Source organism: Oncorhynchus masou, chromosome 28, assembly GCF_036934945.1.
Source record: "Oncorhynchus masou masou isolate Uvic2021 chromosome 28, UVic_Omas_1.1, whole genome shotgun sequence".
NCBI lineage: Eukaryota > Metazoa > Chordata > Actinopteri > Salmoniformes > Salmonidae > Oncorhynchus > Oncorhynchus masou.
In genome coordinates this window covers 86168804-86181303 of record NC_088239.1, presented here as the reverse complement: position 1 = coordinate 86181303, position 12500 = coordinate 86168804, and positions in this window count along the sequence as shown.

Genomic DNA, 12500 nt, shown 5'->3' with positions numbered 1-12500 from the left:
TGAGTTTCGCCTTGGATCCTGTATGTTGAAGTGTAATAGCGAAGCCATAGCCTTTATCCATGTTAAATGTTCCTAGTTACCTTGTTATAGTGAAGCAGTAGCCATTATCCATGTTAAATGTTCCTAGTTACCTTGTTATAGTGAAGCAGTAGCCATGCCACCTGTTAAATGTTCCTAGTTACCTTGTTATAGTGAAGCAGTAGCCATGCCACCTGTTAAATGTTCCTAGTTACCTTGTTATAGTGAAGCAGTACCCATGCCACCTGTTAAATGTTCCTAGTTACCTTGTTATAGTGAAGCAGTAGCCATGCCACCTGTTAAATGTTCCTAGTTACCTTGTTATAGTGAAGCAGTAGCCATGCCACCTGTTAAATGTTCCTAGTTACCTTGTTATAGTGAAGCAGTAGCCATGCCACCTGTTAAATGTTCCTAGTTACCTTGTTATAGTGAAGCAGTAGCCATGCCACCTGTTAAATGTTCCTAGTTACCTTGTTATAGTGAAGCAGTAGCCATGCCACCTGTTAAATGTTCCTAGTTACCTTGTTATAGTGAAGCAGTAGCCATGCCACCTGTTAAATGTTCCTAGTTACCTTGTTATAGTGAAGCAGTAGCCATTATCCATGTTAAATGTTCCTAGTTACCTTGTTATAGTGAAGCAGTAGCCATGCCACCTGTTAAATGTTCCTAGTTACCTTGTTATAGTGAAGCAGTAGCCGTTGTCACACAAGAATACATGAATTCAGCGATCGGATCAGTGACCAAAAGAGTCCTTGGAAGAACCACATGATCTATTCTGGGTGTGAGAATCTTAAACTGTAATTGCTTTGATGTTTGATACATACACAGTATCTATTCTGTAGTATTACACAATATATCTGTTACAGTTTTCTAGGTGTGAAGGAGAGTCGGACCAAAATGCGGCGTGTAGATTGCGATCCATGTTTAATTAAATGAAGAAACACGAATCAAAATACAAACACTACAAAAACAAAGAACCTAACGAAAACCGAAACAGCCTCATACTCGTGCAAACTAACACACGACGGATACTAAGGACATACGGACATACGGACAATCACCCACGAAACACTCAAAGAATATGGCTGCCTAAATATGGTTCCCAATCAGAGATAACGATAAACACCTGCCTCTGATTGAGAACCACTTCAGACAGCCACAGACTTATCTAGAATACCCCACTAAGCTACAATCCCAATACAAAACACACCACATACAAAGACGCATGCCACACCCTGGCCTGACCAAATAAATGAAGAAAAACACAAAATACTTCGACCAGAGCGTGACAGAACCCCCCTGTTAAATGTTCCAAGGTGCAGACTCCCGGACGCACACCAAAAACCATAGGGGAGGGTCCGGTGGGCGTCTGTCCATGGTGGCGGCTCCTGCGCGGGATGTGGACCCCACTCTATCAAAGTCTTAGTCCCTCCTCCTCGCGTCCTTGGATAGTCCACCCTTGGCCTACTAGTCCTCACCCAGAACCCCACTGGACTGAGGGGCAGCCACCTGGGACTGAGGGGCAGCTAGGGACTGAGGGGTAGCTCGGGGGCCATACACTGGGCCATACAATATATCACATTATGTTGGGCCATACGATGGGCCATACAATATATCACAGTATATTGGGCCATACAATATATCACAGTATATTGGGCCATACGCTGGGCCATACAATATAACACAGTATATTGGGCCATACGCTGGGCCATACAATACATCACAGTATATTGGGCCATACGTTGGGCTATACAATATATCACAGTATATTGGGCCATATGCTGGGCCATACAATATAACACAGTATATTGGGCCATACACTGGGCTATACAATATATCACAGTATATTGGGCAATACGCTGGGCCATACAATATTACACAGTATATTGGGCCATACGCTGGGCTATACAATATATCACAGTATATTGGGCCATACGATGGGCCATACTATATATCACAGTATATTGGGCCATATTTCGCTGGGCACCGATACAATATATCACAGTATATTGGGCCATACGCTGCCGCCATACAATATATCACAGTATATTTGGCCATACGCTGGGCAATACAATATATCACAGTTATTGGGCCATACGCTGGGCAATACAATATATCACAGTTTCCTATTTCCCCGACAGAGATGGCCGCCTCATTCTTCCTAGGAAACTGCAGTTTTTGTTTTTTTACGTGTTATTTCTTACTTTAGTACCCCAGGTCATCTTAGGTTTCATTACATACAGTCGAGAAGAACTACTGTATATAAGATCAGCGTCAACTCACCATCAGTACGACCAAGAATATGACTTTCGCGAAGCGGATCGTGTGTCCTGCCTTTCACCCAGGACAACGGAATGGATCCCAGCCGGCGACCCAAAAAACGACTTTGTAAAAGAGGGAAACTCAGCGGTCTTCTGGTCAGACTCCGGAGACGGGCACATCGTGCACCACTCCCTAGTATACTTCTCGCCAATGTCCAGTCTCTTGACAACAAGGTTGATGAAATCCGAGCAAGGGTAGCATTCCAGAGGGACATCAGAGACTGTAACGTTCTTTGCTTCACGGAAACATGGCTCACTGGAGAGACTCTATCGGAGTCGGTGCAACCAGCTGGTTTCCCCACACATCGCACCGACAGAAACAAACATCTTTCTGGTAAGAAGAGGGGTGGGGGCGTATGCCTTATGGCTAACGAGACGTGGTGTGATCACAGAAACATACAGGAACTCAAATCCTTCTGTTCACCTGATTTAGAATTCCTCACAATCAAATGTCGACCGCATTATCTACCAAGGGAATTCTCTTCGATTATAATCACAGCCGTATATATTGCCCCCCAAGCAGACACATCGATGGCTCTGAACGAACCTTATTTGACTCTTTGCAAACTGGAATCCATATATCCTGAGGCTGCATTCATTGTAGCTGGGGATTTTAACAAGGCTAATCTGAAAACAAGACTCCCTAAATTGTATCAGCATATCGATTGCACAACCAGGGTTGGCAAAACCTCCAACGCTGGTCCGACCAATCTGTTTCCACACTCCAAGACTGCTTCCATCACGTGGACTGGGATATGTTTCGTATTGCGTCAGACAACAACATTGACGAATACGCTGATTCGGTGTGCGAGTTCATTAGAACGTGCGTTGAAGATGTCGTTCCCATAGCAACGATTAAAACATTCCCAAACCAGAAACCGTGGATTGATGGCAGCATTCGCGTGAAACTGAAAGCGGAAACCACTGCTTTAAATCAGGGCAAGATGACCGAATACAAACAACATGACCGAATACAAACAGTGTAGCTATTCCCTCCGCAAGGCAATCATACAGGCTAAGCTTCAGTATAGAGACAAAGTAGAAGCACAATTCAACGGCTCAGACACAAGAGGTATGTAGCAGGGTCTACAGTCAATCGCGGATTACAAAAAGAAAACCAGCCCCGTCACGGACCAGGATGTCTTGCTCCCAGGCAGACTAAATAACTTTTTTGCCCGCTTTGAGGACAATACAGTGCCACTGACACGGCCTGCAACGAAAACATGCGGACTCTCCTTCACTGCAGCCGAGGTGAGTAAAACATTTAAACGTGTTAACCCTCGCAAGGCTGCAGGCCCAGACGGCATCCCCAGCCGCGCCCTCAGAGCATGCGCAGACCAGCTGGCTGGTGTGTTAAGGATATATTCAATCAATCCCTATCCCAGTCTGCTGTTCCCACATGCTTCAAGAGGGCCACCATTGTTCCTGTTCCCAAGAAAGCTACGGTAACTGAGCGAAACGACTACCGCCCCGTAGCACTCACTTCAGTCATCATGAAGTGCTTTGAGAGACTAGTCAAGGACCATATCACCTCCACCCTACCTGACACCCTAGACCCACTCCAATTTGCTAACCGCCCAAATAGGTCCACAGACGATGTAATCTCAACCACACTGCACACTGCCCTAACCCATCTGAACAAGAGGAATACCTATGTGAGAATGCTGTTCATCGACTACAGCTCGGCATTTAACACCATAGTACCCTCCAAGCTCGTCATCAAGCTCGAGACCCTGGGTCTCGACCCCGCCCTGTGCAACTGGGTACTGGACTTCTTGGCGGGCCGCCCCCAGGTGGTGAGTGTAGGCAACAACATCTCCACCCCGCTGATCCTCAACACTGGGGCCCCACAAGGGTGCGTTCTGAGCCCTCTCCTGTACTCCCTGTTCACCCACGACTGCGTGGCCACACACGCCTCACACTCTATCATCAAGTTTGCGGACGACACAACAGTGGTAGGCTTGATTACCAACAACGACGAGACGGCCTACAGGGAGGAGGTGAGAGCCCTCGGAGTGTGGTGTCAGGAAAATAACCTCACACTCAACGTCAACAAAACTAAGGAGATGATTGTGGACTTCAGGAAACAGCAGAGGGAACACCCCCCTATCCACATCGATGGAACAGTAGTGGAAAGGGTAGTAAGTTTTAAGTTCCTCGGCATACACATCACAGACAAACCGAATTGGTCCACCCACACAGAGCATCGTGAAGAAGGCGCAGCAGCGTCTCTTCAACCTCAGGAGGCTGAAGAAATTCGGCTTGTCACCAAAAGCACTCACAAACTTCTACAGATGCACAATCGAGAGCATCCTGGCGGGCTGTATTGCCACCTGGTATGGAAACTGCTCCGCCCACAACCTTAAGGCTCTCCAGAGGGTAGTGAGGTCTGCACAAAGCATCACTGGGGGCAAACTACCTGCCCTCCAGGACACCTACACCACCCGATGTCACAGGAAGGCCATAAAGATCATCAAGGACAACAACCACCGGAGCCACTGCCTGTTCACCCCGCTATCATCCAGAAGGCGAGGTCAGTACAGGTGCATCAAAGCTGGGACCGAGAGACTGAAAAACAGCTTCTATCTCAAGGCCATCAGGCTGTTAAACGCCACCACTAACATTGAGTGGCTGCTGCCAACACACTGACTCAACTCCAGCCACTTTAATAATGGGAATTGATGGGAAATTATGTAAAATATATCACTCGCCACTTTAAACAATGCTACCTAATATAATGTTTACATACCCTACATTATTCATCTCATATGTATACGTATATACTGTACTCTATATCATCCACTGCATCTTTATGTAATACATGTATCACTAGACACTTAACTATGCCACTTTGTTTATATATTCATCTCATATGTATATACTGTACTCGATACCATCTACTGTATCTTGCCTATGCTGCTCTGTACCATCACTCATTCATATATCTTTATGTACATATTCTTTATCCCCTTACACTTGTGTGTATAAGACAGTAGTTTTGGAATTGTTAGTTAGATTACTCGTTGGTTATTACTGCATTGTCGGAACTCGAAGCACAAGCATTTCGCTACATTCGCATTAACATCTGCTAACCATGTGTATGTGACAAATAACATTTGATTTGATTGGATTTGAGTATATCGGGTACCGGAAATGTAGTATTTTGCATTCCACCGAATTGATTTCATTTCAACTAGCATTATGAAGGTATTGTGCTTTAAAAAAAAGTCTTTCAACCTTGGATCTCGCCACTCCCTCAACTATCACACATGTGGTGAGGGATTATGAAACAAGGTTACAGACAGAAAAAGGAATGGGTCATACCAACATGATCTCAGACGCTGGGCCATACAGTATGAGTTTGTGAATGTTTTCTGCTGACGTCTATGCCCTAGTTCTAGGGGCTTGTGTTTCAGTGTAATTTGTTCACAAGATTCAACCCCCTCCCACAGCCCCAGACCCAGACCCACCAGACAGAGCTCCAACCCCATCCCACAGCTCCAACCCCATCCCACAGCCCCAGACCCAGTCCAGCCCCACCACACATAACCCCACCCCACAGACCCAGCCCCAGTCCAGCCCCACCAGACATAGTCCCAACCCCATCCCACAGACCCAGCCCCAGTCCAGCCCCACCAGACATAGCCCTAACCCCTAACCCCATCCCACAGACCCAGCCCCAGTCCAGCCCCACCAGACATAGCCCCAACCCCATCCCACAGACCCAGCCCCAGTCCAGCCCCACCAGACATAGCCCCAACCCCATCCCACAGACCCAGCCCCAGTCCAGCCCCACCAGACATAGCCCCAACCCCATCACACAGCCCCAGTCCAGCCCCACCACACATAGCCCCAACCCCAACCCCATCCCACAGACCCAACCCCAGTCCAGCCCCAACAGACATAGCCCCAACCCCATCACACAGCCCCAGTCCAGCCCCACCACACATAGCCCCACCCCCACCCAGAATCTGCCCAACAATTACAAGCCACAGGGTCTGACAAATTGGATGGATAATTACTGAGGATTATAGCGGACGATATTACCACTCATATTTGCCACATCTTCAATTGAAGCCTACTACAAAGTGGATGCCCTAAAGGTCTGGCGGGAAGCAGAAGTTATTCCCCTACCTAAGAAGAGTAAAGCCCCCTTTACTGCCTCAAATAGCCGACCAATCAACCTGTTACCAACCTTTGGGAAACTTTTGTGGATAGTTTTAGTGCCTCACATCACATTATGGAACAGCGGGAATGTGAAGCAACACAAATATAGACACACGCATACAAACAGACGATAACATACGCACTATACACACATGTACACATGGATTTCATGTTATGGATATATGGGAGTAGAGTAGAAGCCTGAGGGCACACACTTAATATGTTGTGAAATCTGTTATGAATGTTATCAACACCATAGTACCCTCCAAACTCATCATTAAGCTTGAGGCCCTGGGCTTGAACCCTGCCCTGTGTAATTGGGTCCTGGACCTCTTGATGGGATGCCCCCCCCCTACCCAGGTGGTGGAGGTATGAAACAACACCTCCACTTCACTGATCCTCAACACAGGGGCCCCACAAGGGTGCGTGCTCAGCCACCTCCTGTACTCCCTGTTCACCCATGACCGCGTGGCCATGCACGCCTCCAACTCAATCATCAAGTTTGCAGACGGCACAACAGCAGTAGGCTTGATTACCAACAATGACGAGACAGCCTACGGGGAGGACCTAAGGGCTCTTGGAGTGTGGTGTCAGGAAAATAACCTCTCACTCCACATCAACAAAACAAAGGAGATGATCGTGGACTTCAGGAAAACAGCAGAGGGAACACCCCCCTATCCACATCGATGGGACAGTAGTGGAGAGGGTAGTAAGTTTTAAGTTCCTCACAGACAAACTAAATTGGTCCACCCCACAGACAGTGTGGTGAAGAAGGCGCGGCAGCGCCTCTTCAACCTCAGGAGGCTGAAGAAATGTGGCTTGTCACCTAAAACCCTCACAAACTTTTACAGATGCACAATTGAGAGCATCCTGTCAGGCTATATCACCGCCTGGTATGGCAATTGCACCGTCCACAACCGCAGGGCTCTTGCGAAGGTGGTGCGGTCTCCACAACGCATCACCGGGGGCACCTACACCACCCGATGTCACAGGAAGGCCAAAAAGATCATCAAGAAAAACAAGCACCCGAGCCACTGCCTGTTCATCCCGCTATCATTCAGAAGGCGAGGTCAGTACAGGTGGGACCGAGAGACTGAAAAACAGCTTCTATCTCAAGGCCATCAGACTGTTAAACAGCCATCACTAACACAGAGAGGCTGCTGCCTACATACAGACTTGAAATCACTGGCCACTTTAATAAATGTAACACTGGTCATCCAAATATTTGTATTTATATATTCTTATTCCATTCCATATTTAGATTTGTGTGTATTAGGCATTTGTTGTTAGATATTACTTGTTAGATATTGCTGCGCTGTCGAAACTACAAGCACGATCATTTCACTACACTCGCATTAACATCTGCTAGCCATGTGAATGTAACCAATAAAATTTGATTTGATTTGATGTGATGCTTCCATGCGCTTTTGCCCAACAGCATATGCTGCTTTAGGTAGATGTCTGACAATACCTTTTACTCAAGGACTTTAACCTTCCCTATGGATTCCAGTTGAAAACCCACGAGAGGCTCATTGTACCACGCGTTCTAACACTTGACAATAAAACCAAGTTTGCCATGAACAACGATCTTTAGAAGTATTTCTACAAAGTCCAGTTGTCCTCCAGTTGACCCGTGGGCTAAGCTCCTTCCGACAGAGTAATTGGTACCATTGCAGGAAATTGTGTTCGCCAACTGAACAGGAAATGTCCGTCACTCTACTTCCTTTATGTCATCCTTGAAGACTCCTAAAAACCACTGTGGGCTGCTTTGTGACAGAGAGGGCAGGTTTGACAACATCGGTGCCATAGACACAGTGAAATGTTTTGAAAACATTGGTCATTCGAACAATTAGCTTTGAAAAACAAAGCTGTGTTTAGTTTCAAAGCGCACAGAGCTATAAGGGGTATAAATGCCTTTATCAGTTGTGGGTAGTGTTTTTTAAAAATGATGCTTCGGTATAAAATGATGCTTCCCTTTCCTGAGGGAAAACCTCCAAGAATCTATGCCTCAGATATCTTTGTGGCAAGGTACCAAATAGGCTCCTGAAGTGTGAAGTGGGGCAACCATAAGCTCAACAATATCTTTGTGGTGCAATATTATCTGCCACGATGGTTCACCTACATATATTCTTTGTTCCGGTTATGAATGGAAACAGACGGAAGAAGCACCAGTTTTCATGATTGTTTCCTTCAAGGCTCAGTTTTATCACTAATATGGGAACTGTTTGATTACATTGTGAAATTCCAACTGTGTAAAATATTTATTATTGATTTAAAAAAACAAATGAGGCACAATACCAACTCCAGTAATGAAGCACATCTGGTAAATAGCCAGACAACACATTCAAAATATTTCATATTTTTAGTCAACATGAACTGCTTTTTCACACCATAACAATGTGTTAAAGTGGGATTTTTGCTGATTGAACATGTTCAGAATGATGCTGCTCTGGAATGCTTCAGTTCTTACTTCCTTTATCCGGAGCTCAGGAAGCAAACAGAACCTGCAGATATTATAGATTATTTGTTACTTTTATTTAACTAGGCAAGTCAGTTAAGAACAAATTCTTAATTACAATGACGGCCTACCCCCGGCCAAACCCTAACCAGGACGACGACGAGGCCCAATTGTGCGCTGCCCTATGGGACTCCCAATCACGGCCAGTTGTGATACAGCCTGGAATCAAACCAGGGTCTGTAGGGAACACCCCCAGCACTGAGATGCAGTGGCTAAGACCGCTGCACGATTCGGGAGCCCTTATATGTATGTGATGCACTAAAACTATCCACAAATCCACCAATGAAGTGGGTTCCTTTAAATGATCTGCTGCAACTCTAATTATCGTTGGTCCTATCTTTGGTACCTTGGCACAAATATAGTAATGTAAAGGATCTTTCCCAGCACAGGAATAAAAAGGTATTCTTCCTCCAATTGTCTAAGGTCCTTTAAAAAGTGTCTCTAAAACCTTCCCATATCCATATTTCTTCAAATCAACAGCCTGGCAGAGAACGGACTAAGTGAATCGACGTCAGTGTAGACCTAAATTGTGAGAGCACATTCTCCAACACTCAATAAAATTAAGTTATTTTGGGATGATTTTCTTTTGTGCGGGAAGGAGATTGTACACTTCAAAGTCATCAATATGTTTATGCCTCAGCCTGTAGTGATTCAGAGGGTCCGTTTTGTTTGGAAAAGACAAAGTCCCAGGTCTTACATCTCATATGAGCCTACAGGAGGAGGGAGGACATTTTGACCGTAAAATATGGGGCACGCTACTATTTTAAAAAAGGAAAAAAAAGACCAGCCTAAGCAAAAATGTATTGTGTAAAAGACCATAATATATTGTTAATGTTGCCCTAATATGAACTACAGTGACAGACTGACATCTCTGAATTCAGGATAACATGGACAGATGGAAGCTCACAGCAACGTCCTTAAATGGGTCATCACCCGGTGAAGAAATGTTTTGAGTAAAATCAAAAAGAATGTCAGGACAGCGAAATGCTCAGACAGCTAGATAGTTAGTTAAAATACTGTAGCTTTCTGATTCATGCTCTATTAATACTATTAGTAATAGTTAGCTAGTTGGCGGAGTGGTCTCTGCCGTGTTTCTCTAAGTGTCTTGGTAGAGTGGTCTCTTCCCTGTGTTTCTCTAAGTGTCTTGGTGGAGTGGTCTCTTCCCTGTGTTTCTCTAGGTGTCTTGGTAGAGTGGTCTCTTCCCTGTGTTTCTCGTAGTGCCTTGGTGGAGTGGTCTCTTCCCTGTGTTTCTCTAAGTGCCTTGGTGGAGTGGTCTCTTCTCTGTGTTTCTCTAAGTGTCTTGGTGGAGTGGTCTCTTCCCTGTGTTTCTCTAAGTGTCTTGGTGGAGTGGTCTCTTCCCTGTGTTTCTCTAAGTGTCTTGGTGGAGTGGTCTCTGCTGTGTTTCTCTAAGTGTCTTGGTAGAGTGGTCTCTTCCCTGTATTTCTCGTAGTGCCTTGGTGGAGTGGTCTCTTCCCTGTGTTTCTCTAAGTGCCTTGGTGGAGTGGTCTCTTCTCTGTGTTTCTCTAAGTGTCTTGGTGGAGTGGTCTCTTCCCTGTGTTTCTCTAAGTGTCTTGGTGGAGTGGTCTCTTCCCTGTGTTTCTCTAGGTGTCTTGGTAGAGTGGTCTCTGCTGTGTTTCTCTAAGTGTCTTGGTGGAGTGGTCTCTGCTGTGTTTCTCTAAGTGTCTTGGTGGAGTGGTCTCTGCTGTGTTTCTCTAAGTGTCTTGGTAGAGTGGTCTCTGCTGTGTTTCTCTAAGTGTCTTGGTGGAGTAGTCTCTTCACTGTGTTTCTCTAAGTGTCTTGGTGGAGTGGTCTCTTCTGTGTTTCTGTGTTTCTCTAAGTGTCTTGGTAGAGTGGTCTCTGCTGTGTTTCTCTAAGTGCCTTGGTGGAGTGGTCTCTTCACTGTGTTTCTCTAAGTGCCTTGGTGGAGTGGTCTCGTTGCTGTGTTTCTCTAAGTGTCTTGGTGGAGTGGTCTCTTCCCTGTGTTTCTGTGCCTTGGTGGAGTGGTCTAAGTGTCTTGGTAGAGTGGTCTCTTCCCTGTGTGTTTCTCTAAGTGTCTTGGTGGAGTGGTCTCTTCCTGTGTTTCTGTGTTTCTCTAAGTGTCTTGGTGGAGTGGTCTCTGCTGTGTTTCTCTAAGTGTCTTGGTGGAGTGGTCTCTTCTCTGTGTTTCTCTAAGTGTCTTGGTGGAGTGGTCTCTTCCTGTGTTTCTCTAAGTGTCTTGGTAGAGTGGTCTCTTCCCTGTGTTTCTCTAAGTGTCTTGGTGGAGTGGTCTCTTCCTGTGTTTCTCTAAGTGTCTTGGTGGAGTGGTCTCTTCCCTGTGTTTCTGTGTTTCTCTAAGTGTCTTGGTGGAGTGGTCTCTTCCTGTGTTTCTCTAAGTGTTTGGAGTGGTCTCTTCCCTGTGTTTCTCTAAGTGTCTTGGTGGAGTGGTCTCTTCCCTGTGTTTCTCTAAGTGTCTTGGTGGAGTGGTCTCTTCCCTGTGTTTCTCTAAGTGTGTTTCTTGGTGGAGTGGTCTCTTCCTGTGTTTCTCTAAGTGTCTTGGTGGAGTGGTCTCTTCCCTGTGTTTCTCTAAGTGCCTTGGTGGAGTGGTCTCTTCCCTGTGTTTCTCTAAGTGTCTTGGTGGAGTGGTCTCTTCCCTGTGTTTCTCTAAGTGTTTCTCTAAGTGTCTTGGTGGAGTCTCTTCCCTGTGTTTCTCTAAGTGTCTTCTCTTCCCTGTGTTTCTCTAAGTGGAGTGGTTCTCTTGTGTTTCTCTAAGGAGTGGTCTCTTCCCTGTGTTTCTCTAAGTGTCTTGGTGGAGTTCTCTTCCCTGTGTTTCTCTTGCCTTGGTGGAGTGTCTGTGTTTCTCTAAGTGTCTTGGTGGAGTGGTCTCTTCCCTGTGTTTCTCTAAGTGTCTTGGTGGAGTGGTCTCTTCCCTGTGTTTCTCTAAGTGTCTTGGTGGAGTGGTCTCTTCCCTGTGTTTCTCTAAGTGTCTTGGTGGAGTGGTCTCTTCCCTGTGTTTCTCTAAGTGTCTTGGTGGAGTGGTCTCTTCCCTGTGTTTCTCTAAGTGCCTTGGTGGAGTGGTCTCTTCCCTGTGTTTCTCTAAGTGTCTAGGTGGAGTAGTCTCTTTGTGGTATTTCTCTAACTGTCAACAGAAGATCATGGAGACAGTTCTGTATATCAGGAACAACTTAAGAATGTGGACATCCAAACTTGTTTTTAGAGAGGTTTGTTAATTCGTGACTCGCCTTTTCCACAACATTAATAATCATATCGGACGAATGTGGTCTCCTCTAAATATTGCATCTTTAATACAATGTAGAAATATAGTCTATAAAGTATGACATTATAAGATATTACAAATCTGTATCACGTTGCCACAGAATGGTCTAAGAAAACTGTTGAGAGGCTTTAAAGGTCAGACAATGGACGACACACATTCTCACATTGCATCAGATTTACATGACATTTACTTACGGTAATTAAATACATATAGTACATACTAT